The sequence below is a fragment of the Eleutherodactylus coqui genome, unplaced genomic scaffold (genome assembly GCF_035609145.1).
Source record: "Eleutherodactylus coqui strain aEleCoq1 unplaced genomic scaffold, aEleCoq1.hap1 HAP1_SCAFFOLD_57, whole genome shotgun sequence".
In the NCBI taxonomy this organism is placed as follows: domain Eukaryota; kingdom Metazoa; phylum Chordata; class Amphibia; order Anura; family Eleutherodactylidae; genus Eleutherodactylus; species Eleutherodactylus coqui.
In genome coordinates, this window is record NW_027102402.1 from 548,239 (window position 1) to 575,629 (window position 27,391).

Below are 27,391 nucleotides of genomic sequence, written 5' to 3' on the forward strand. Positions count from 1 at the left end.
TTATTGCTTTTTCAAACACGGTTTACACCTCTCAGGTGCCGAGTTACAGGACGGTGAAAACAGTGAGTTTGTGTTAGACGCGAATCGTGCTCTGATTCATGCTCTAGGCTGGGAGCGCAAGCTTATTGTTTTTTTAAACACGGTCTACACCTCTCAGGTGCCGAGTTACAGAACGGTGAAAACAGTGAGTTTGTGTTAGACGCGAATCGTGCTCTGATTCATGCTCTAGGCTGGGAGCGCAAGCGTAATGCTTTTTCAAACACGGTCTACACCTCTCAGGTGCCGAGGTACAGGACGGTGAAAACAGTGAGTTTGTGTTAGACGCGAATCGTGCTCTGATTCATGCTCTAGGCTGGGAGCGCAAGCTTATTGCTTTTTCAAACACGGTCTACACCTCTCAGGTGCCGAGTTACAGGACGGTGAAAACAGTGAGTTTGTGTTAGACGCGAATCGTGCTTGGATTCATGCTCTAGGCTGGGAGCGCAAGCTTATTGCTTTTTCAAACACGGTCTACATCTCTCAGGTGCCGAGTTACAGGACGGTGAAAACAGTGAGTTTGTGTTAGACGCGAATCGTGCTCTGATTCATGCTCTAGGCTGGGAGCGCAAGCTTTTTGCTTTTTCAAACACGGTCTACATCTCTCTGGTGCCGAGTTACAGAACGGTGAAAACAGTGAGTTTGTGTTAGACGCGAATCGTGCTCTGATTCATGCTCTAGGCTGGGAGCGCAAGCGTAATGCTTTTTCAAACACGGTCTACACCTCAGGTGCCGAGGTACAGGACGGTGAAAACAGTGAGTTTGTGTTAGACGCGAATCGTGCTCTGATTCATGCTCTAGGCTGGGAGCGCAAGCGTAATGCTTTTTCAAACACGGTCTACACCTCTCAGGTGCCGAGGTACAGGACGGTGAAAACAGTGAGTTTGTGTTAGACGCGAATCGTGCTCTGATTCATGCTTTAGGCTGGGAGCGCAAGCTTATTGCTTTTTCAAACACGGTCTACACCTCTCAGGTGCCGAGTTACAGGACGGTGAAAACAGTGAGTTTGTGTTAGACGCGAATCGTGCTCTGATTCATGCTTTAGGCTGGGAGCGCAAGCTTATTGCTTTTTCAAACACGGTCTACACCTCTCAGGTGCCGAGTTACAGGACGGTGAAAACAGTGAGTTTGTGTTAGACGCGAATTGTGCTCTGATTCATGCTCTAGGCTGGGAGCTAAAGCTTATTGCTTTTTCAAACACGGTCTACTCCTCTCAGGTGCCGAGTTACAGGACGGTGAAAACAGTGAGTTTGTGTTAGACGCGAATCGTGCTCTGATTCATGCTCTAGGCTGGGAGCGCAAGCTTATTGCTTTTTCAAACACGGTCTACACCTCTCAGGTGCCGAGTTACAGGACGGTGAAAACAGTGAGTTTGTGTTAGACGCGAATCGTGCTTGGATTCATGCTCTAGGCTGGGAGCGCAAGCGTAATGCTTTTTCAAACACGGTCTACACCTCTCAGGTGCCGAGGTACAGGACGGTGAAAACAGTGAGTTTGTGTTAGACGCGAATTCATGCCCTAGGCTGGGAGCTAAAGCTTATTGCTTTTTCAAACACGGTCTACTCCTCTCAGGTGCCGAGTTACAGGACAGTGAAAACAGTGAGTTTGTGTTAGACGCGAATCGTGCTCTGATTCATGCTCTAGGCTGGGAGCGCAAGCTTATTGCTTTTTCAAACACGGTCTACACCTCTCAGGTGCCGAGTTACAGGACGGTGAAAACAGTGAGTTTGTGTTAGACGCGAATCGTGCTATGATTCATGCTCTAGGCTGGGAGCGCAAGCTTATTGCTTTTTCAAACACGGTCTACATCTCTCAGGTGCCGAGTTACAGGACGGTGAAAACAGTGAGTTTGTGTTAGACGCGAATCGTGCTCTGATTCATGCTCTAGGCTGGGAGCGCAAGCTTTTTGCTTTTTCAAACACGGTCTACATCTCTCTGGTGCCGAGTTACAGAACGGTGAAAACAGTGAGTTTGTGTTAGACGCGAATCGTGCTCTGATTCATGCTCTAGGCTGGGAGCGCAAGCGTAATGCTTTTTCAAACACGGTCTACACCTCAGGTGCCGAGGTACAGGACGGTGAAAACAGTGAGTTTGTGTTAGACGCGAATCGTGCTCTGATTCATGCTCTAGGCTGGGAGCGCAAGCTTATTGCTTTTTCAAACACGGTCTACACCTCTCAGGTGCCGAGTTACAGAACGGTGAAAACAGTGAGTTTGTGTTAGACGCGAATCGTGCTCTGATTCATGCTCTAGGCTGGGAGCGCAAGCGTAATGCTTTTTCAAACACGGTCTACACCTCTCAGGTGCCGAGGTACAGGACGGTGAAAACAGTGAGTTTGTGTTAGACGCGAATCGTGCTCTGATTCATGCTCTAGGCTGGGAGCGCAAGCTTATTGCTTTTTCAAACACGGTCTACACCTCTCAGGTGCCGAGTTACAGGACGGTGAAAACAGTGAGTTTGTGTTAGACGCGAATCGTGCTCTGATTCATGCTTTAGGCTGGGAGCGCAAGCTTATTGCTTTTTCAAACACGGTCTACACCTCTCAGGTGCCGAGTTACAGGACGGTGAAAACAGTGAGTTTGTGTTAGACGCGAATCGTGCTCTGATTCATGCTCTAGGCTGGGAGCGCAAGCTTATTGCTTTTTCAAACACGGTCTACACCTCTCAGGTGCCGAGTTACAGGACGGTGAAAACAGTGAGTTTGTGTTAGACGCGAATCGTGCTCTGATTCATGCTTTAGGCTGGGAACGCAAGCTTATTGCTTTTTCAAACACGGTCTACACCTCTCAGGTGCCGAGGTACAGGACGGTGAAAACAGTGAGTTTGTGTTAGACGCGAATCGTGCTCTGATTCATGCTCTAGGCTGGGAGCGCAAGCGTAATGCTTTTTCAAACACGGTCTACACCTCTCAGGTGCCGAGGTACAGGACGGTGAAAACAGTGAGTTTGTGTTAGACGTGAATCGTGCTCTGATTCATGCTCTAGGCTGGGAGCGCAAGCTTATTGTTTTTTTAAACACGGTCTACACCTCTCAGGTGCCGAGGTACAGGACGGTGAAAACAGTGAGTTTGTGTTAGACGTGAATCGTGCTCTGATTCATGCTCTAGGCTGGGAGCGCAAGCTTATTGTTTTTTTAAACACGGTCTACACCTCTCAGGTGCCGAGTTACAGAACGGTGAAAACAGTGAGTTTGTGTTAGACGCGAATCGTGCTCTGATTCATGCTCTAGGCTGGGAGCGCAAGCGTAATGCTTTTTCAAACACGGTCTACACCTCTCAGGTGCCGAGTTACAGGACGGTGAAAACAGTGAGTTTGTGTTAGACGCGAATCGTGCTTGGATTCATGCTCTAGGCTGGGAGCGCAAGCTTATTGCTTTTTCAAACACGGTCTACATCTCTCAGGTGCCGAGTTACAGGACGGTGAAAACAGTGAGTTTGTGTTAGACGCGAATCGTGCTCTGATTCATGCTCTAGGCTGGGAGCGCAAGCTTTTTGCTTTTTCAAACACGGTCTACATCTCTCTGGTGCCGAGTTACAGAACGGTGAAAACAGTGAGTTTGTGTTAGACGCGAATCGTGCTCTGATTCATGCTCTAGGCTGGGAGCGCAAGCGTAATGCTTTTTCAAACACGGTCTACACCTCAGGTGCCGAGGTACAGGACGGTGAAAACAGTGAGTTTGTGTTAGACGCGAATCGTTCTCTGATTCATGCTCTAGGCTGGGAGCGCAAGCGTAATGCTTTTTCAAACACGGTCTACACCTCTCAGGTGCCGAGGTACAGGACGGTGAAAACAGTGAGTTTGTGTTAGACGCGAATCGTGCTCTGATTCATGCTCTAGGCTGGGAGCGCAAGCTTATTGCTTTTTCAAACACGGTCTACACCTCTCAGGTGCCGAGTTACAGGACGGTGAAAACAGTGAGTTTGTGTTAGACGCGAATCGTGCTCTGATTCATGCTTTAGGCTGGGAGCGCAAGCTTATTGCTTTTTCAAACACGGTCTACACCTCTCAGGTGCCGAGTTACAGGACGGTGAAAACAGTGAGTTTGTGTTAGACGCGAATTGTGCTCTGATTCATGCTCTAGGCTGGGAGCGCAAGCTTATTGCTTTTTCAAACACGGTCTACACCTCTCAGGTGCCGAGTTACAGGACGGTGAAAACAGTGAGTTTGTGTTAGACGCGAATCGTGCTTGGATTCATGCTCTAGGCTGGGAGCGCAAGCGTAATGCTTTTTCAAACACGGTCTACACCTCTCAGGTGCCGAGGTACAGGACGGTGAAAACAGTGAGTTTGTGTTAGACGCGAATCGTGCTCTGATTCATGCTCTAGGCTGGGAGCGCAAGCTTATTGCTTTTTCAAACACGGTCTACACCTCTCAGGTGCCGAGTTACAGGACGGTGAAAACAGTGAGTTTGTGTTAGACGCGAATCGTGCTATGATTCATGCTCTAGGCTGGGAGCGCAAGCTTATTGCTTTTTCAAACACGGTCTACATCTCTCTGGTGCCGAGTTACAGAACGGTGAAAACAGTGAGTTTGTGTTAGACGCGAATCGTGCTCTGATTCATGCTCTAGGCTGGGAGCGCAAGCGTAATGCTTTTTCAAACACGGTCTACACCTCTCAGGTGCCGAGGTACAGGACGGTGAAAACAGTGAGTTTGTGTTAGACGCGAATCGTGCTCTGATTCATGCTTTAGGCTGGGAGCGCAAGCTTATTGCTTTTTCAAACACGGTCTACACCTCTCAGGTGCCGAGTTACAGGACGGTGAAAACAGTGAGTTTGTGTTAGACGCGAATCGTGCTTGGATTCATGCTCTAGGCTGGGAGCGCAAGCGTAATGCTTTTTCAAACACGGTCTACACCTCTCAGGTGCCGAGGTACAGGACAATGAAAACAGTGAGTTTGTGTTAGACGCGAATCGTGCTATGATTCATGCTCTAGGCTGGGAGCGCAAGCTTATTGCTTTTTCAAACACGGTCTACACCTCTCAGGTGCCGAGTTACAGGACGGTGAAAACAGTGAGTTTGTGTTAGACGCGAATCGTGCTCTAATTCATGCTCTAGGCTGGGAGCGCAAGCTTATTGCTGTTTCAAACACGGTCTACACCTCTCAGGTGCCGAGTTACAGGACGGTGAAAACAGTGAGTTTGTGTTAGACGCGAATCGTGCTCTGATTCATGCTCTAGGCTGGAAGCGCAAGCTTTTTGCTTTTTCAAACACGGTCTACATCTCTCAGGTGCCGAGGTACAGGACGGTGAAAACAGTGAGTTTGTGTTAGACGCGAATCGTGCTCTGATTCATGCTCTAGGCTGGGAGCGCAAGCTTTTTGCTTTTTCAAACACGGTCTACATCTCTCTGGTGCCGAGTTACAGAACGGTGAAAACAGTGAGTTTGTGTTAGACGCGAATCGTTCTCTGATTCATGCTCTAGGCTGGGAGCTAAAGCTTATTGCTTCTTCAAACACGGTCTACTCCTCTCAGGTGCCGAGTTACAGGACGGTGAAAACAGTGAGTTTGTGTTAGACGCGAATCGTGCTCTGATTCATGCTCTAGGCTGGGAGCGCAAGCTTATTGCTTTTTCAAACACGGTCTACACCTCTCAGGTGCCGAGTTACAGAACGGTGAAAACAGTGAGTTTGTGTTAGACGCGAATCGTGCTCTGATTCATGCTCTAGGCTGGGAGCGCAAGCGTAATGCTTTTTCAAACACGGTCTACACCTCTCAGGTGCCGAGGTACAGGACGGTGAAAACAGTGAGTTTGTGTTAGACGCGAATCGTGCTCTGATTCATGCTCTAGGCTGGGAGCGCAAGCTTATTGCTTTTTCAAACACGGTCTACACCTCTCAGGTGCCGAGTTACAGGACGGTGAAAACAGTGAGTTTGTGTTAGACGCGAATCGTGCTCTGATTCATGCTTTAGGCTGGGAGCGCAAGCTTATTGCTTTTTCAAACACGGTCTACACCTCTCAGGTGCCGAGTTACAGGACGGTGAAAACAGTGAGTTTGTGTTAGACGCGAATCGTGCTTGGATTCATGCTCTAGGCTGGGAGCGCAAGCGTAATGCTTTTTCAAACACGGTCTACACCTCTCAGGTGCCGAGGTACAGGACAATGAAAACAGTGAGTTTGTGTTAGACGCGAATCGTGCTATGATTCATGCTCTAGGCTGGGAGCGCAAGCTTATTGCTTTTTCAAACACGGTCTACACCTCTCAGGTGCCGAGTTACAGGACGGTGAAAACAGTGAGTTTGTGTTAGACGCGAATCGTGCTCTGATTCATGCTCTAGGCTGGGAGCGCAAGCTTATTGCTGTTTCAAACACGGTCTACACCTCTCAGGTGCCGAGTTACAGGACGGTGAAAACAGTGAGTTTGTGTTAGACGCGAATCGTGCTCTGATTCATGCTCTAGGCTGGGAGCTAAAGCTTATTGCTTTTTCAAACACGGTCTACTCCTCTCAGGTGCCGAGTTACAGGACAGTGAAAATAGTGAGTTTGTGTTAGACGCGAATCGTGCTCTGATTCATGCTCTAGGCTGGGAGCGCAAGCTTATTGCTTTTTCAAACACGGTCTACACCTCTCAGGTGCCGAGTTACAGGACGGTGAAAACAGTGAGTTTGTGTTAGACGCGAATCGTGCTCTGATTCATGCTCTAGGCTGGGAGCGCAAGCTTTTTGCTTTTTCAAACACGGTCTACACCTCTCAGGTGCCGAGGTACAGGACGGTGAAAACAGTGAGTTTGTGTTAGACGCGAATCGTGCTGGGATTGATGCTCTAGGCTGGGAACGCAAGCGTAATGCTTTTTCAAACACGGTCTACACCTCTCAGGTGCCGAGTTACAGGACGGTGAAAACAGTGAGTTTGTGTTAGACGCGAATCGTGCTTGGATTCATGCTCTAGGCTGGGAGCGCAAGCGTAATGCTTTTTCAAACACGGTCTACACCTCTCAGGTGCCGAGGTACAGGACGGTGAAAACAGTGAGTTTGTGTTAGACGCGAATTCATGCTCTAGGCTGGGAGCTAAAGCTTATTGCTTTTTCAAACACGGTCTACTCCTCTCAGGTGCCGAGTTACAGGACAGTGAAAACAGTGAGTTTGTGTTAGACGCGAATCGTGCTATGATTCATGCTCTAGGCTGGGAGCGCAAGCTTATTGCTTTTTCAAACACGGTCTACATCTCTCAGGTGCCGAGTTACAGGACGGTGAAAACAGTGAGTTTGTGTTAGACGCGAATCGTGCTCTGATTCATGCTCTAGGCTGGGAGCGCAAGCTTTTTGCTTTTTCAAACACGGTCTACATCTCTCTGGTGCCGAGTTACAGAACGGTGAAAACAGTGAGTTTGTGTTAGACGCGAATCGTGCTCTGATTCATGCTCTAGGCTGGGAGCGCAAGCGTAATGCTTTTTCAAACACGGTCTACACCTCAGGTGCCGAGGTACAGGACGGTGAAAACAGTGAGTTTGTGTTAGACGCGAATCGTGCTCTGATTCATGCTCTAGGCTGGGAGCGCAAGCTTATTGCTTTTTCAAACACGGTCTACACCTCTCAGGTGCCGAGTTACAGAACGGTGAAAACAGTGAGTTTGTGTTAGACGCGAATCGTGCTCTGATTCATGCTCTAGGCTGGGAGCGCAAGCGTAATGCTTTTTCAAACACGGTCTACACCTCTCAGGTGCCGAGGTACAGGACGGTGAAAACAGTGAGTTTGTGTTAGACGCGAATCGTGCTCTGATTCATGCTCTAGGCTGGGAGCGCAAGCTTATTGCTTTTTCAAACACGGTCTACACCTCTCAGGTGCCGAGTTACAGGACGGTGAAAACAGTGAGTTTGTGTTAGACGCGAATCGTGCTCTGATTCATGCTTTAGGCTGGGAGCGCAAGCTTATTGCTTTTTCAAACACGGTCTACACCTCTCAGGTGCCGAGTTACAGGACGGTGAAAACAGTGAGTTTGTGTTAGACGCGAATCGTGCTCTGATTCATGCTCTAGGCTGGGAGCGCAAGCTTATTGCTTTTTCAAACACGGTCTACACCTCTCAGGTGCCGAGTTACAGGACGGTGAAAACAGTGAGTTTGTGTTAGACGCGAATTGTGCTCTGATTCATGCTCTAGGCTGGGAGCTAAAGCTTATTGCTTTTTCAAACACGGTCTACACCTCTCAGGTGCCGAGTTACAGGACGGTGAAAACAGTGAGTTTGTGTTAGACGCGAATCGTGCTCTGATTCATGCTCTAGGCTGGGAGCGCAAGCTTATTGCTTTTTCAAACACGGTCTACACCTCTCAGGTGCCGAGTTACAGAACGGTGAAAACAGTGAGTTTGTGTTAGACGCGAATCGTGCTTGGATTCATGCTCTAGGCTGGGAGCGCAAGCGTAATGCTTTTTCAAACACGGTCTACACCTCTCAGGTGCCGAGGTACAGGACGGTGAAAACAGTGAGTTTGTGTTAGACGCGAATTCATGCTCTAGGCTGGGAGCTAAAGCTTATTGCTTTTTCAAACACGGTCTACTCCTCTCAGGTGCCGAGTTACAGGACAGTGAAAACAGTGAGTTTGTGTTAGACGCGAATCGTGCTCTGATTCATGCTCTAGGCTGGGAGCGCAAGCTTATTGCTTTTTCAAACACGGTCTACTCCTCTCAGGTGCCGAGTTACAGGACGATGAAAACAGTGAGTTTATGTTAGACGCGAATCGTGCTCTGATTCATGCTCTAGGCTGGGAGCGCAAGCTTATTGCTTTTTCAAACACGGTCTACACCTCTCAGGTGCCGAGTTACAGGACGGTGAAAACAGTGAGTTTGTGTTAGACGCGAATCGTTCTCTGATTCATGCTCTAGGCTGGGAGCTAAAGCTTATTGCTTCTTCAAACACGGTCTACTCCTCTCAGGTGCCGAGTTACAGGACGGTGAAAACAGTGAGTTTGTGTTAGACGCGAATCGTGCTCTGATTCATGCTCTAGGCTGGGAGCGCAAGCTTTTTGCTTTTTCAAACACGGTCTACATCTCTCTGGTGCCGAGTTACAGAACGGTGAAAACAGTGAGTTTGTGTTAGACGCGAATCGTTCTCTGATTCATGCTCTAGGCTGGGAGCTAAAGCTTATTGCTTCTTCAAACACGGTCTACTCCTCTCAGGTGCCGAGTTACAGGACGGTGAAAACAGTGAGTTTGTGTTAGACGCGAATCGTGCTCTGATTCATGCTCTAGGCTGGGAGCGCAAGCTTATTGCTTTTTCAAACACGGTCTACACCTCTCAGGTGCCGAGTTACAGGACGGTGAAAACAGTGAGTTTGTGTTAGACGCGAATCGTGCTCTGATTCATGCTTTAGGCTGGGAGCGCAAGCTTATTGCTTTTTCAAACACGGTCTACACCTCTCAGGTGCCGAGTTACAGGACGGTGAAAACAGTGAGTTTGTGTTAGACGCGAATCGTGCTTGGAGTCATGCTCTAGGCTGGGAGCGCAAGCGTAATGCTTTTTCAAACACGGTCTACACCTCTCAGGTGCCGAGGTACAGGACAATGAAAACAGTGAGTTTGTGTTAGACGCGAATCGTGCTATGATTCATGCTCTAGGCTGGGAGCGCAAGCTTATTGCTTTTTCAAACACGGTCTACACCTCTCAGGTGCCGAGTTACAGGACGGTGAAAACAGTGAGTTTGTGTTAGACGCGAATCGTGCTCTGATTCATGCTCTAGGCTGGGAGCGCAAGCTTATTGCTGTTTCAAACACGGTCTACACCTCTCAGGTGCCGAGTTACAGGACGGTGAAAACAGTGAGTTTGTGTTAGACGCGAATCGTGCTCTGATTCATGCTCTAGGCTGGGAGCTAAAGCTTATTGCTTTTTCAAACACGGTCTACTCCTCTCAGGTGCCGAGTTACAGGACAGTGAAAATAGTGAGTTTGTGTTAGACGCGAATCGTGCTCTGATTCATGCTCTAGGCTGGGAGCGCAAGCTTATTGCTTTTTCAAACACGGTCTACACCTCTCAGGTGCCGAGTTACAGGACGGTGAAAACAGTGAGTTTGTGTTAGACGCGAATCGTGCTCTGATTCATGCTCTAGGCTGGGAGCGCAAGCTTTTTGCTTTTTCAAACACGGTCTACACCTCTCAGGTGCCGAGGTACAGGACGGTGAAAACAGTGAGTTTGTGTTAGACGCGAATCGTGCTGGGATTGATGCTCTAGGCTGGGAACGCAAGCGTAATGCTTTTTCAAACACGGTCTACACCTCTCAGGTGCCGAGTTACAGGACGGTGAAAACAGTGAGTTTGTGTTAGACGCGAATCGTGCTTGGATTCATGCTCTAGGCTGGGAGCGCAAGCGTAATGCTTTTTCAAACACGGTCTACACCTCTCAGGTGCCGAGGTACAGGACGGTGAAAACAGTGAGTTTGTGTTAGACGCGAATTCATGCTCTAGGCTGGGAGCTAAAGCTTATTGCTTTTTCAAACACGGTCTACATCTCTCAGGTGCCGAGGTACAGGACGGTGAAAACAGTGAGTTTGTGTTAGACGCGAATCGTGCTCTGATTCATGCTCTAGGCTGGGAGCGCAAGCTTTTTGCTTTTTCAAACACGGTCTACATCTCTCTGGTGCCGAGTTACAGAACGGTGAAAACAGTGAGTTTGTGTTAGACGCGAATCGTTCTCTGATTCATGCTCTAGGCTGGGAGCTAAAGCTTATTGCTTCTTCAAACACGGTCTACTCCTCTCAGGTGCCGAGTTACAGGACGGTGAAAACAGTGAGTTTGTGTTAGACGCGAATCGTGCTCTGATTCATGCTCTAGGCTGGGAGCGCAAGCTTATTGCTTTTTCAAACACGGTCTACACCTCTCAGGTGCCGAGTTACAGAACGGTGAAAACAGTGAGTTTGTGTTAGACGCGAATCGTGCTCTGATTCATGCTCTAGGCTGGGAGCGCAAGCGTAATGCTTTTTCAAACACGGTCTACACCTCTCAGGTGCCGAGGTACAGGACGGTGAAAACAGTGAGTTTGTGTTAGACGCGAATCGTGCTCTGATTCATGCTCTAGGCTGGGAGCGCAAGCTTATTGCTTTTTCAAACACGGTCTACACCTCTCAGGTGCCGAGTTACAGGACGGTGAAAACAGTGAGTTTGTGTTAGACGCGAATCGTGCTCTGATTCATGCTTTAGGCTGGGAGCGCAAGCTTATTGCTTTTTCAAACACGGTCTACACCTCTCAGGTGCCGAGTTACAGGACGGTGAAAACAGTGAGTTTGTGTTAGACGCGAATCGTGCTTGGATTCATGCTCTAGGCTGGGAGCGCAAGCGTAATGCTTTTTCAAACACGGTCTACACCTCTCAGGTGCCGAGGTACAGGACAATGAAAACAGTGAGTTTGTGTTAGACGCGAATCGTGCTATGATTCATGCTCTAGGCTGGGAGCGCAAGCTTAGTGCTTTTTCAAACACGGTCTACACCTCTCAGGTGCCGAGTTACAGGACGGTGAAAACAGTGAGTTTGTGTTAGACGCGAATCGTGCTCTGATTCATGCTCTAGGCTGGGAGCGCAAGCTTATTGCTGTTTCAAACACGGTCTACACCTCTCAGGTGCCGAGTTACAGGACGGTGAAAACAGTGAGTTTGTGTTAGACGCGAATCGTGCTCTGATTCATGCTCTAGGCTGGGAGCTAAAGCTTATTGCTTTTTCAAACACGGTCTACTCCTCTCAGGTGCCGAGTTACAGGACAGTGAAAATAGTGAGTTTGTGTTAGACGCGAATCGTGCTCTGATTCATGCTCTAGGCTGGGAGCGCAAGCTTATTGCTTTTTCAAACACGGTCTACACCTCTCAGGTGCCGAGTTACAGGACGGTGAAAACAGTGAGTTTGTGTTAGACGCGAATCGTGCTCTGATTCATGCTCTAGGCTGGGAGCGCAAGCTTTTTGCTTTTTCAAACACGGTCTACACCTCTCAGGTGCCGAGGTACAGGACGGTGAAAACAGTGAGTTTGTGTTAGACGCGAATCGTGCTGGGATTGATGCTCTAGGCTGGGAACGCAAGCGTAATGCTTTTTCAAACACGGTCTACACCTCTCAGGTGCCGAGTTACAGGACGGTGAAAACAGTGAGTTTGTGTTAGACGCGAATCGTGCTTGGATTCATGCTCTAGGCTGGGAGCGCAAGCGTAATGCTTTTTCAAACACGGTCTACACCTCTCAGGTGCCGAGGTACAGGACGGTGAAAACAGTGAGTTTGTGTTAGACGCGAATTCATGCTCTAGGCTGGGAGCTAAAGCTTATTGCTTTTTCAAACACGGTCTACTCCTCTCAGGTGCCGAGTTACAGGACAGTGAAAACAGTGAGTTTGTGTTAGACGCGAATCGTGCTATGATTCATGCTCTAGGCTGGGAGCGCAAGCTTATTGCTTTTTCAAACACGGTCTACACCTCTCAGGTGCCGAGTTACAGGACGGTGAAAACAGTGAGTTTGTGTTAGACGCGAATCGTGCTCTGATTCATGCTCCAGGCTGGGAGCGCAAGCTTTTTGCTTTTTCAAACACGGTCTACACCTCTCAGGTGCCGAGGTACAGGACGGTGAAAACAGTGAGTTTGTGTTAGACGCGAATCGTGCTGGTATTGATGCTCTAGGCTGGGAGCGCAAGCGTAATGCTTTTTCAAACACGGTCTACACCTCTCAGGTGCCGAGGTACAGGACGGTGAAAACAGTGAGTTTGTGTTTGACGCGAATCGTGCTCTGATTCATGCTCTAGGCTGGGAGCGCAAGCTTATTGCTTTCTCAAACACGGTCTACATCTTTCAGGTGCCGAGTTACAGGACGGTGAAAACAGTGAGTTTGTGTTAGACGCGAATCGTGCTATGATTCATGCTCTAGGCTGGGAGCTAAAGCTTATTGCTTTTTCAAACACGGTCTACATCTCTCAGGTGCCGAGTTACAGGACGGTGAAAACAGTGAGTTTGTGTTAGACGCGAATCGTGCTCTGATTCATGCTCTAGGCTGGGAGCGCAAGCTTTTTGCTTTTTCAAACACGGTCTACACCTCTCAGGTGCCGAGTTACAGGACGGTGAAAACAGTGAGTTTGTGTTAGACGCGAATCGTGCTTGGATTCATGCTCTAGGCTGGGAGCGCAAGCGTAATGCTTTTTCAAACACGGTCTACACCTCTCAGGTGCCGAGTTACAGGACGGTGAAAACAGTGAGTTTGTGTTAGACGCGAATCGTGCTCTGATTCATGCTCTAGGCTGGGAGCTAAAGCTTATTGGTTTTTCAAACACGGTCTACTCCTCTCAGGTGCCGAGTTACAGGACGGTGAAAACAGTGAGTTTGTGTTAGACGCGAATCGTGCTCTGATTCATGCTCTAGGCTGGGAGCGCAAGCTTATTGCTTTTTCAAACACGGTCTACACCTCTCAGGTGCCGAGTTACAGGACGGTGAAAACAGTGAGTTTGTGTTAGACGCGAATCGTTCTCTGATTCATGCTCTAGGCTGGGAGCTAAAGCTTATTGCTTCTTCAAACACGGTCTACTCCTCTCAGGTGCCGAGTTACAGGACGGTGAAAACAGTGAGTTTGTGTTAGACGCGAATCGTGCTCTGATTCATGCTCTAGGCTGGGAGCGCAAGCTTTTTGCTTTTTCAAACACGGTCTACATCTCTCTGGTGCCGAGTTACAGAACGGTGAAAACAGTGAGTTTGTGTTAGACGCGAATCGTGCTCTGATTCATGCTCTAGGCTGGGAGCGCAAGCGTAATGCTTTTTCAAACACGGTCTACACCTCTCAGGTGCCGAGGTACAGGACGGTGAAAACAGTGAGTTTGTGTTAGACGCAAATCGTGCTCTGATTCATGCTCTAGGCTGGGAGCGCAAGCTTATTGCTTTTTCAAACACGGTCTACACCTCTCAGGTGCCGAGTTACAGGACGGTGAAAACAGTGAGTTTGTGTTAGACGCGAATCGTGCTCTGATTCATGCTTTAGGCTGGGAGCGCAAGCTTATTGCTTTTTCAAACACGGTCTACACCTCTCAGGTGCCGAGTTACAGGACGGTGAAAACAGTGAGTTTGTGTTAGACGCGAATCGTGCTCTGATTCATGCTCTAGGCTGGGAGCGCAAGCTTATTGCTTTTTCAAACACGGTCTACACCTCTCAGGTGCCGAGTTACAGGACGGTGAAAACAGTGAGTTTGTGTTAGACGCGAATTGTGCTCTGATTCATGCTCTAGGCTGGGAGCTAAAGCTTATTGCTTTTTCAAACACGGTCTACTCCTCTCAGGTGCCGAGTTACAGGACGGTGAAAACAGTGAGTTTGTGTTAGACGCGAATCGTGCTTGGATTCATGCTCTAGGCTGGGAGCGCAAGCGTAATGCTTTTTCAAACACGGTCTACACCTCTCAGGTGCCGAGGTACAGGACGGTGAAAACAGTGAGTTTGTGTTAGACGCGAATTCATGCTCTAGGCTGGGAGCTAAAGCTTATTGCTTTTTCAAACACGGTCTACATCTCTCAGGTGCCGAGGTACAGGACGGTGAAAACAGTGAGTTTGTGTTAGACGCGAATCGTGCTCTGATTCATGCTCTAGGCTGGGAGCGCAAGCTTTTTGCTTTTTCAAACACGGTCTACATCTCTCTGGTGCCGAGTTACAGAACGGTGAAAACAGTGAGTTTGTGTTAGACGCGAATCGTTCTCTGATTCATGCTCTAGGCTGGGAGCTAAAGCTTATTGCTTCTTCAAACACGGTCTACTCCTCTCAGGTGCCGAGTTACAGGACGGTGAAAACAGTGAGTTTGTGTTAGACGCGAATCGTGCTCTGATTCATGCTCTAGGCTGGGAGCGCAAGCTTATTGCTTTTTCAAACACGGTCTACACCTCTCAGGTGCCGAGTTACAGAACGGTGAAAACAGTGAGTTTGTGTTAGACGCGAATCGTGCTCTGATTCATGCTCTAGGCTGGGAGCGCAAGCGTAATGCTTTTTCAAACACGGTCTACACCTCTCAGGTGCCGAGGTACAGGACGGTGAAAACAGTGAGTTTGTGTTAGACGCGAATCGTGCTCTGATTCATGCTCTAGGCTGGGAGCGCAAGCTTATTGCTTTTTCAAACACGGTCTACACCTCTCAGGTGCCGAGTTACAGGACGGTGAAAACAGTGAGTTTGTGTTAGACGCGAATCGTGCTCTGATTCATGCTTTAGGCTGGGAGCGCAAGCTTATTGCTTTTTCAAACACGGTCTACACCTCTCAGGTGCCGAGTTACAGGACGGTGAAAACAGTGAGTTTGTGTTAGACGCGAATCGTGCTTGGATTCATGCTCTAGGCTGGGAGCGCAAGCGTAATGCTTTTTCAAACACGGTCTACACCTCTCAGGTGCCGAGGTACAGGACAATGAAAACAGTGAGTTTGTGTTAGACGCGAATCGTGCTATGATTCATGCTCTAGGCTGGGAGCGCAAGCTTATTGCTTTTTCAAACACGGTCTACACCTCTCAGGTGCCGAGTTACAGGACGGTGAAAACAGTGAGTTTGTGTTAGACGCGAATCGTGCTCTGATTCATGCTCTAGGCTGGGAGCGCAAGCTTATTGCTGTTTCAAACACGGTCTACTCCTCTCAGGTGCCGAGTTACAGGACGGTGAAAACAGTGAGTTTGTGTTAGACGCGAATCGTGCTCTGATTCATGCTCTAGGCTGGGAGCTAAAGCTTATTGCTTTTTCAAACACGGTCTACTCCTCTCAGGTGCCGAGTTACAGGACAGTGAAAATAGTGAGTTTGTGTTAGACGCGAATCGTGCTCTGATTCATGCTCTAGGCTGGGAGCGCAAGCTTATTGCTTTTTCAAACACGGTCTACACCTCTCAGGTGCCGAGTTACAGGACGGTGAAAACAGTGAGTTTGTGTTAGACGCGAATCGTGCTCTGATTCATGCTCTAGGCTGGGAGCGCAAGCTTTTTGCTTTTTCAAACACGGTCTACACCTCTCAGGTGCCGAGGTACAGGACGGTGAAAACAGTGAGTTTGTGTTAGACGCGAATCGTGCTGGGATTGATGCTCTAGGCTGGGAACGCAAGCGTAATGCTTTTTCAAACACGGTCTACACCTCTCAGGTGCCGAGTTACAGGACGGTGAAAACAGTGAGTTTGTGTTAGACGCGAATCGTGCTTGGATTCATGCTCTAGGCTGGGAGCGCAAGCGTAATGCTTTTTCAAACACGGTCTACACCTCTCAGGTGCCGAGGTACAGGACGGTGAAAACAGTGAGTTTGTGTTAGACGCGAATTCATGCTCTAGGCTGGGAGCTAAAGCTTATTGCTTTTTCAAACACGGTCTACTCCTCTCAGGTGCCGAGTTACAGGACAGTGAAAACAGTGAGTTTGTGTTAGACGCGAATCGTGCTATGATTCATGCTCTAGGCTGGGAGCGCAAGTTTATTGCTTTTTCAAACACGGTCTACACCTCTCAGGTGCCGAGTTACAGGACGGTGAAAACAGTGAGTTTGTGTTAGACGCGAATCGTGCTCTGATTCATGCTCCAGGCTGGGAGCGCAAGCTTTTTGCTTTTTCAAACACGGTCTACACCTCTCAGGTGCCGAGGTACAGGACGGTGAAAACAGTGAGTTTGTGTTAGACGCGAATCGTGCTGGTATTGATGCTCTAGGCTGGGAGCGCAAGCGTAATGCTTTTTCAAACACGGTCTACACCTCTCAGGTGCCGAGGTACAGGACAATGAAAACAGTGAGTTTGTGTTAGACGCGAATCGTGCTATGATTCATGCTCTAGGCTGGGAGCGCAAGCTTATTGCTTTTTCAAACACGGTCTACACCTCTCAGGTGCCGAGTTACAGGACGGTGAAAACAGTGAGTTTGTGTTAGACGCGAATCGTGCTCTGATTCATGCTCTAGGCTGGGAGCGCAAGCTTATTGCTGTTTCAAACACGGTCTACACCTCTCAGGTGCCGAGTTACAGGACGGTGAAAACAGTGAGTTTGTGTTAGACGCGAATCGTGCTCTGATTCATGCTCTAGGCTGGAAGCGCAAGCTTTTTGCTTTTTCAAACACGGTCTACATCTCTCAGGTGCCGAGGTACAGGACGGTGAAAACAGTGAGTTTGTGTTAGACGCGAATCGTGCTCTGATTCATGCTCTAGGCTGGGAGCGCAAGCTTATTGCTGTTTCAAACACGGTCTACACCTCTCAGGTGCCGAGTTACAGGACGGTGAAAACAGTGAGTTTGTGTTAGACGCGAATCGTGCTCTGATTCATGCTCTAGGCTGGGAGCTAAAGCTTATTGCTTTTTCAAACACGGTCTACTCCTCTCAGGTGCCGAGTTACAGGACAGTGAAAATAGTGAGTTTGTGTTAGACGCGAATCGTGCTTGGATTCATGCTCTAGGCTGGGAGCGCAAGCGTAATGCTTTTTCAAACACGGTCTACACCTCTCAGGTGCCGAGGTACAGGACAATGAAAACAGTGAGTTTGTGTTAGACGCGAATCGTGCTATGATTCATGCTCTAGGCTGGGAGCGCAAGCTTATTGCTTTTTCAAACACGGTCTACACCTCTCAGGTGCCGAGTTACAGGACGGTGAAAACAGTGAGTTTGTGTTAGACGCGAATCGTGCTCTGATTCATGCTCTAGGCTGGGAGCGCAAGCTTATTGCTGTTTCAAACACGGTCTACACCTCTCAGGTGCCGAGTTACAGGACGGTGAAAACAGTGAGTTTGTGTTAGACGCGAATCGTGCTCTGATTCATGCTCTAGGCTGGGAGCTAAAGCTTATTGCTTTTTCAAACACGGTCTACTCCTCTCAGGTGCCGAGTTACAGGACAGTGAAAATAGTGAGTTTGTGTTAGACGCGAATCGTGCTCTGATTCATGCTCTAGGCTGGGAGCGCAAGCTTATTGCTTTTTCAAACACGGTCTACACCTCTCAGGTGCCGAGTTACAGGACGGTGAAAACAGTGAGTTTGTGTTAGACGCGAATCGTGCTCTGATTCATGCTCTAGGCTGGGAGCGCAAGCTTTTTGCTTTTTCAAACACGGTCTACACCTCTCAGGTGCCGAGGTACAGGACGGTGAAAACAGTGAGTTTGTGTTAGACGCGAATCGTGCTGGGATTGATGCTCTAGGCTGGGAACGCAAGCGTAATGCTTTTTCAAACACGGTCTACACCTCTCAGGTGCCGAGTTACAGGACGGTGAAAACAGTGAGTTTGTGTTAGACGCGAATCGTGCTTGGATTCATGCTCTAGGCTGGGAGCGCAAGCGTAATGCTTTTTCAAACACGGTCTACACCTCTCAGGTGCCGAGGTACAGGACGGTGAAAACAGTGAGTTTGTGTTAGACGCGAATTCATGCTCTAGGCTGGGAGCTAAAGCTTATTGCTTTTTCAAACACGGTCTACATCTCTCAGGTGCCGAGGTACAGGACGGTGAAAACAGTGAGTTTGTGTTAGACGCGAATCGTGCTCTGATTCATGCTCTAGGCTGGGAGCGCAAGCTTTTTGCTTTTTCAAACACGGTCTACATCTCTCTGGTGCCGAGTTACAGAACGGTGAAAACAGTGAGTTTGTGTTAGACGCGAATCGTTCTCTGATTCATGCTCTAGGCTGGGAGCTAAAGCTTATTGCTTCTTCAAACACGGTCTACTCCTCTCAGGTGCCGAGTTACAGGACGGTGAAAACAGTGAGTTTGTGTTAGACGCGAATCGTGCTCTGATTCATGCTCTAGGCTGGGAGCGCAAGCTTATTGCTTTTTCAAACACGGTCTACACCTCTCAGGTGCCGAGTTACAGAACGGTGAAAACAGTGAGTTTGTGTTAGACGCGAATCGTGCTCTGATTCATGCTCTAGGCTGGGAGCGCAAGCGTAATGCTTTTTCAAACACGGTCTACACCTCTCAGGTGCCGAGGTACAGGACGGTGAAAACAGTGAGTTTGTGTTAGACGCGAATCGTGCTCTGATTCATGCTCTAGGCTGGGAGCGCAAGCTTATTGCTTTTTCAAACACGGTCTACACCTCTCAGGTGCCGAGTTACAGGACGGTGAAAACAGTGAGTTTGTGTTAGACGCGAATCGTGCTCTGATTCATGCTTTAGGCTGGGAGCGCAAGCTTATTGCTTTTTCAAACACGGTCTACACCTCTCAGGTGCCGAGTTACAGGACGGTGAAAACAGTGAGTTTGTGTTAGACGCGAATCGTGCTTGGATTCATGCTCTAGGCTGGGAGCGCAAGCGTAATGCTTTTTCAAACACGGTCTACACCTCTCAGGTGCCGAGGTACAGGACAATGAAAACAGTGAGTTTGTGTTAGACGCGAATCGTGCTATGATTCATGCTCTAGGCTGGGAGCGCAAGCTTAGTGCTTTTTCAAACACGGTCTACACCTCTCAGGTGCCGAGTTACAGGACGGTGAAAACAGTGAGTTTGTGTTAGACGCGAATCGTGCTCTGATTCATGCTCTAGGCTGGGAGCGCAAGCTTATTGCTGTTTCAAACACGGTCTACACCTCTCAGGTGCCGAGTTACAGGACGGTGAAAACAGTGAGTTTGTGTTAGACGCGAATCGTGCTCTGATTCATGCTCTAGGCTGGGAGCTAAAGCTTATTGCTTTTTCAAACACGGTCTACTCCTCTCAGGTGCCGAGTTACAGGACAGTGAAAATAGTGAGTTTGTGTTAGACGCGAATCGTGCTCTGATTCATGCTCTAGGCTGGGAGCGCAAGCTTATTGCTTTTTCAAACACGGTCTACACCTCTCAGGTGCCGAGTTACAGGACGGTGAAAACAGTGAGTTTGTGTTAGACGCGAATCGTGCTCTGATTCATGCTCTAGGCTGGGAGCGCAAGCTTTTTGCTTTTTCAAACACGGTCTACACCTCTCAGGTGCCGAGGTACAGGACGGTGAAAACAGTGAGTTTGTGTTAGACGCGAATCGTGCTGGGATTGATGCTCTAGGCTGGGAACGCAAGCGTAATGCTTTTTCAAACACGGTCTACACCTCTCAGGTGCCGAGTTACAGGACGGTGAAAACAGTGAGTTTGTGTTAGACGCGAATCGTGCTTGGATTCATGCTCTAGGCTGGGAGCGCAAGCGTAATGCTTTTTCAAACACGGTCTACACCTCTCAGGTGCCGAGGTACAGGACGGTGAAAACAGTGAGTTTGTGTTAGACGCGAATTCATGCTCTAGGCTGGGAGCTAAAGCTTATTGCTTTTTCAAACACGGTCTACTCCTCTCAGGTGCCGAGTTACAGGACAGTGAAAACAGTGAGTTTGTGTTAGACGCGAATCGTGCTATGATTCATGCTCTAGGCTGGGAGCGCAAGCTTATTGCTTTTTCAAACACGGTCTACACCTCTCAGGTGCCGAGTTACAGGACGGTGAAAACAGTGAGTTTGTGTTAGACGCGAATCGTGCTCTGATTCATGCTCCAGGCTGGGAGCGCAAGCTTTTTGCTTTTTCAAACACGGTCTACACCTCTCAGGTGCCGAGGTACAGGACGGTGAAAACAGTGAGTTTGTGTTAGACGCGAATCGTGCTGGTATTGATGCTCTAGGCTGGGAGCGCAAGCGTAATGCTTTTTCAAACACGGTCTACACCTCTCAGGTGCCGAGGTACAGGACGGTGAAAACAGTGAGTTTGTGTTTGACGCGAATCGTGCTCTGATTCATGCTCTAGGCTGGGAGCGCAAGCTTATTGCTTTCTCAAACACGGTCTACATCTTTCAGGTGCCGAGTTACAGGACGGTGAAAACAGTGAGTTTGTGTTAGACGCGAATCGTGCTATGATTCATGCTCTAGGCTGGGAGCTAAAGCTTATTGCTTTTTCAAACACGGTCTACATCTCTCAGGTGCCGAGTTACAGGACGGTGAAAACAGTGAGTTTGTGTTAGACGCGAATCGTGCTCTGATTCATGCTCTAGGCTGGGAGCGCAAGCTTTTTGCTTTTTCAAACACGGTCTACACCTCTCAGGTGCCGAGTTACAGGACGGTGAAAACAGTGAGTTTGTGTTAGACGCGAATCGTGCTTGGATTCATGCTCTAGGCTGGGAGCGCAAGCGTAATGCTTTTTCAAACACGGTCTACACCTCTCAGGTGCCGAGTTACAGGACGGTGAAAACAGTGAGTTTGTGTTAGACGCGAATCGTGCTCTGATTCATGCTCTAGGCTGGGAGCTAAAGCTTATTGGTTTTTCAAACACGGTCTACTCCTCTCAGGTGCCGAGTTACAGGACGGTGAAAACAGTGAGTTTGTGTTAGACGCGAATCGTGCTCTGATTCATGCTCTAGGCTGGGAGCGCAAGCTTATTGCTTTTTCAAACACGGTCTACACCTCTCAGGTGCCGAGTTACAGGACGGTGAAAACAGTGAGTTTGTGTTAGACGCGAATCGTTCTCTGATTCATGCTCTAGGCTGGGAGCTAAAGCTTATTGCTTCTTCAAACACGGTCTACTCCTCTCAGGTGCCGAGTTACAGGACGGTGAAAACAGTGAGTTTGTGTTAGACGCGAATCGTGCTCTGATTCATGCTCTAGGCTGGGAGCGCAAGCTTTTTGCTTTTTCAAACACGGTCTACATCTCTCTGGTGCCGAGTTACAGAACGGTGAAAACAGTGAGTTTGTGTTAGACGCGAATCGTGCTCTGATTCATGCTCTAGGCTGGGAGCGCAAGCGTAATGCTTTTTCAAACACGGTCTACACCTCTCAGGTGCCGAGGTACAGGACGGTGAAAACAGTGAGTTTGTGTTAGACGCAAATCGTGCTCTGATTCATGCTCTAGGCTGGGAGCGCAAGCTTATTGCTTTTTCAAACACGGTCTACACCTCTCAGGTGCCGAGTTACAGGACGGTGAAAACAGTGAGTTTGTGTTAGACGCGAATCGTGCTCTGATTCATGCTTTAGGCTGGGAGCGCAAGCTTATTGCTTTTTCAAACACGGTCTACACCTCTCAGGTGCCGAGTTACAGGACGGTGAAAACAGTGAGTTTGTGTTAGACGCGAATCGTGCTCTGATTCATGCTCTAGGCTGGGAGCGCAAGCTTATTGCTTTTTCAAACACGGTCTACACCTCTCAGGTGCCGAGTTACAGGACGGTGAAAACAGTGAGTTTGTGTTAGACGCGAATTGTGCTCTGATTCATGCTCTAGGCTGGGAGCTAAAGCTTATTGCTTTTTCAAACACGGTCTACTCCTCTCAGGTGCCGAGTTACAGGACGGTGAAAACAGTGAGTTTGTGTTAGACGCGAATCGTGCTCTGATTCATGCTCTAGGCTGGGAGCGCAAGCTTATTGCTTTTTCAAACACGGTCTACACCTCTCAGGTGCCGAGTTACAGGACGGTGAAAACAGTGAGTTTGTGTTAGACGCGAATCGTGCTCTAATTCATGCTTTAGGCTGGGAGCGCAAGCTTATTGCTTTTTCAAACACGGTCTACACCTCTCAGGTGCCGAGTTACAGGACGGTGAAAACAGTGAGTTTGTGTTAGACGCGAATCGTGCTCTGATTCATGCTCTAGGCTGGGAGCGCAAGCTTATTGCTTTTTCAAACACGGTCTACACCTCTCAGGTGCCGAGTTACAGGACGGTGAAAACAGTGAGTTTGTGTTAGACGCGAATTCATGCTCTAGGCTGGGAGCTAAAGCTTATTGCTTTTTCAAACACGGTCTACTCCTCTCAGGTGCCGAGTTACAGGACAGTGAAAACAGTGAGTTTGTGTTAGACGCGAATCGTGCTATGATTCATGCTCTAGGCTGGGAGCGCAAGCTTATTGCTTTTTCAAACACGGTCTACACCTCTCAGGTGCCGAGTTACAGGACGGTGAAAACAGTGAGTTTGTGTTAGACGCGAATCGTGCTCTGATTCATGCTCTAGGCTGGGAGCGCAAGCTTATTGCTTTTTCAAACACGGTCTACACCTCTCAGGTGCCGAGTTACAGGACGGTGAAAACAGTGAGTTTGTGTTAGACGCGAATCGTGCTCTGATTCATGCTCTAGGCTGGGAGCGCAAGCTTATTGCTTTTTCAAACACGGTCTACACCTCTCAGGTGCCGAGTTACAGGACGGTGAAAACAGTGAGTTTGTGTTAGACGCGAATCGTGCTATGATTCATGCTCTAGGCTGGGAGCGCAAGCTTATTGCTTTTTCAAACACGGTCTACATCTCTCAGGTGCCGAGTTACAGGACGGTGAAAACAGTGAGTTTGTGTTAGACGCGAATCGTGCTCTGACTCATGCTCTAGGCTGGGAGCTAAAGCTTATTGCTTCTTCAAACACGGTGTACACCTCTCAGGTGCCGAGTTACAGGACGGTGAAAACAGTGAGTTTGTGTTAGACGCGAATCGTGCTCTGATTCATGCTCTAGGCTGGGAGCGCAAGCTTATTGCTTTTTCAAACACGGTTTACACCTCTCAGGTGCCGAGTTACAGGACGGTGAAAACAGTGAGTTTGTGTTAGACGCGAATCGTGCTCTGATTCATGCTCTAGGCTGGGAGCGCAAGCTTATTGCTTTTTCAAACACGGTCTACACCTCTCAGGTGCCGAGTTACAGGACGGTGAAAACAGTGAGTTTGTGTTAGACGCGAATCGTGCTATGATTCATGCTCTAGGCTGGGAGCGCAAGCTTATTGCTTTTTCAAACACGGTCTACATCTCTCAGGTGCCGAGTTACAGGACGGTGAAAACAGTGAGTTTGTGTTAGACGCGAATCGTGCTCTGATTCATGCTCTAGGCTGGGAGCGCAAGCTTTTTGCTTTTTCAAACACGGTCTACATCTCTCTGGTGCCGAGTTACAGAACGGTGAAAACAGTGAGTTTGTGTTAGACGCGAATCGTGCTCTGATTCATGCTCTAGGCTGGGAGCGCAAGCGTAATGCTTTTTCAAACACGGTCTACACCTCTCAGGTGCCGAGGTACAGGACGGTGAAAACAGTGAGTTTGTGTTAGACGCGAATCGTGCTCTGATTCATGCTCTAGGCTGGGAGCGCAAGCTTATTGCTTTTTCAAACACGGTCTACACCTCTCAGGTGCCGAGTTACAGGACGGTGAAAACAGTGAGTTTGTGTTAGACGCGAATCGTGCTCTGATTCATGCTTTAGGCTGGGAGCGCAAGCTTATTGCTTTTTCAAACACGGTCTACACCTCTCAGGTGCCGAGTTACAGGACGGTGAAAACAGTGAGTTTGTGTTAGACGCGAATCGTGCTCTGATTCATGCTCTAGGCTGGGAGCGCAAGCTTATTGCTTTTTCAAACACGGTCTACACCTCTCAGGTGCCGAGTTACAGGACGGTGAAAACAGTGAGTTTGTGTTAGACGCGAATTGTGCTCTGATTCATGCTCTAGGCTGGGAGCTAAAGCTTATTGCTTTTTCAAACACGGTCTACACCTCTCAGGTGCCGAGTTACAGGACGGTGAAAACAGTGAGTTTGTGTTAGACGCGAATCGTGCTCTGATTCATGCTCTAGGCTGGGAGCGCAAGCTTATTGCTTTTTCAAACACGGTCTACACCTCTCAGGTGCCGAGTTACAGAACGGTGAAAACAGTGAGTTTGTGTTAGACGCGAATCGTGCTCTGATTCATGCTCTAGGCTGGGAGCGCAAGCTTATTGCTTTTTCAAACACGGTCTACTCCTCTCAGGTGCCGAGTTACAGGACGATGAAAACAGTGAGTTTATGTTAGACGCGAATCGTGCTCTGATTCATGCTCTAGGCTGGGAGCGCAAGCTTATTGCTTTTTCAAACACGGTCTACACCTCTCAGGTGCCGAGTTACAGGACGGTGAAAACAGTGAGTTTGTGTTAGACGCGAATCGTTCTCTGATTCATGCTCTAGGCTGGGAGCTAAAGCTTATTGCTTCTTCAAACACGGTCTACTCCTCTCAGGTGCCGAGTTACAGGACGGTGAAAACAGTGAGTTTGTGTTAGACGCGAATCGTGCTCTGATTCATGCTCTAGGCTGGGAGCGCAAGCTTTTTGCTTTTTCAAACACGGTCTACATCTCTCTGGTGCCGAGTTACAGAACGGTGAAAACAGTGAGTTTGTGTTAGACGCGAATCGTTCTCTGATTCATGCTCTAGGCTGGGAGCTAAAGCTTATTGCTTCTTCAAACACGGTCTACTCCTCTCAGGTGCCGAGTTACAGGACGGTGAAAACAGTGAGTTTGTGTTAGACGCGAATCGTGCTCTGATTCATGCTCTAGGCTGGGAGCGCAAGCTTATTGCTTTTTCAAACACGGTCTACACCTCTCAGGTGCCGAGTTACAGGACGGTGAAAACAGTGAGTTTGTGTTAGACGCGAATCGTGCTCTGATTCATGCTTTAGGCTGGGAGCGCAAGCTTATTGCTTTTTCAAACACGGTCTACACCTCTCAGGTGCCGAGTTACAGGACGGTGAAAACAGTGAGTTTGTGTTAGACGCGAATCGTGCTTGGATTCATGCTCTAGGCTGGGAGCGCAAGCGTAATGCTTTTTCAAACACGGTCTACACCTCTCAGGTGCCGAGGTACAGGACAATGAAAACAGTGAGTTTGTGTTAGACGCGAATCGTGCTATGATTCATGCTCTAGGCTGGGAGCGCAAGCTTATTGCTTTTTCAAACACGGTCTACACCTCTCAGGTGCCGAGTTACAGGACGGTGAAAACAGTGAGTTTGTGTTAGACGCGAATCGTGCTCTGATTCATGCTCTAGGCTGGGAGCGCAAGCTTATTGCTGTTTCAAACACGGTCTACACCTCTCAGGTGCCGAGTTACAGGACGGTGAAAACAGTGAGTTTGTGTTAGACGCGAATCGTGCTCTGATTCATGCTCTAGGCTGGGAGCTAAAGCTTATTGCTTTTTCAAACACGGTCTACTCCTCTCAGGTGCCGAGTTACAGGACAGTGAAAATAGTGAGTTTGTGTTAGACGCGAATCGTGCTCTGATTCATGCTCTAGGCTGGGAGCGCAAGCTTATTGCTTTTTCAAACACGGTCTACACCTCTCAGGTGCCGAGTTACAGGACGGTGAAAACAGTGAGTTTGTGTTAGACGCGAATCGTGCTCTGATTCATGCTCTAGGCTGGGAGCGCAAGCTTTTTGCTTTTTCAAACACGGTCTACACCTCTCAGGTGCCGAGGTACAGGACGGTGAAAACAGTGAGTTTGTGTTAGACGCGAATCGTGCTGGGATTGATGCTCTAGGCTGGGAACGCAAGCGTAATGCTTTTTCAAACACGGTCTACACCTCTCAGGTGCCGAGTTACAGGACGGTGAAAACAGTGAGTTTGTGTTAGACGCGAATCGTGCTTGGATTCATGCTCTAGGCTGGGAGCGCAAGCGTAATGCTTTTTCAAACACGGTCTACACCTCTCAGGTGCCGAGGTACAGGACGGTGAAAACAGTGAGTTTGTGTTAGACGCGAATTCATGCTCTAGGCTGGGAGCTAAAGCTTATTGCTTTTTCAAACACGGTCTACATCTCTCAGGTGCCGAGGTACAGGACGGTGAAAACAGTGAGTTTGTGTTAGACGCGAATCGTGCTCTGATTCATGCTCTAGGCTGGGAGCGCAAGCTTTTTGCTTTTTCAAACACGGTCTACATCTCTCTGGTGCCGAGTTACAGAACGGTGAAAACAGTGAGTTTGTGTTAGACGCGAATCGTTCTCTGATTCATGCTCTAGGCTGGGAGCTAAAGCTTATTGCTTCTTCAAACACGGTCTACTCCTCTCAGGTGCCGAGTTACAGGACGGTGAAAACAGTGAGTTTGTGTTAGACGCGAATCGTGCTCTGATTCATGCTCTAGGCTGGGAGCGCAAGCTTATTGCTTTTTCAAACACGGTCTACACCTCTCAGGTGCCGAGTTACAGAACGGTGAAAACAGTGAGTTTGTGTTAGACGCGAATCGTGCTCTGATTCATGCTCTAGGCTGGGAGCGCAAGCGTAATGCTTTTTCAAACACGGTCTACACCTCTCAGGTGCCGAGGTACAGGACGGTGAAAACAGTGAGTTTGTGTTAGACGCGAATCGTGCTATGATTCATGCTCTAGGCTGGGAGCGCAAGCTTATTGCTTTTTCAAACACGGTCTACACCTCTCAGGTGCCGAGTTACAGGACGGTGAAAACAGTGAGTTTGTGTTAGACGCGAATCGTGCTCTGATTCATGCTTTAGGCTGGGAGCGCAAGCTTATTGCTTTTTCAAACACGGTCTACACCTCTCAGGTGCCGAGTTACAGGACGGTGAAAACAGTGAGTTTGTGTTAGACGCGAATCGTGCTTGGATTCATGCTCTAGGCTGGGAGCGCAAGCGTAATGCTTTTTCAAACACGGTCTACACCTCTCAGGTGCCGAGGTACAGGACAATGAAAACAGTGAGTTTGTGTTAGACGCGAATCGTGCTATGATTCATGCTCTAGGCTGGGAGCGCAAGCTTATTGCTTTTTCAAACACGGTCTACACCTCTCAGGTGCCGAGTTACAGGACGGTGAAAACAGTGAGTTT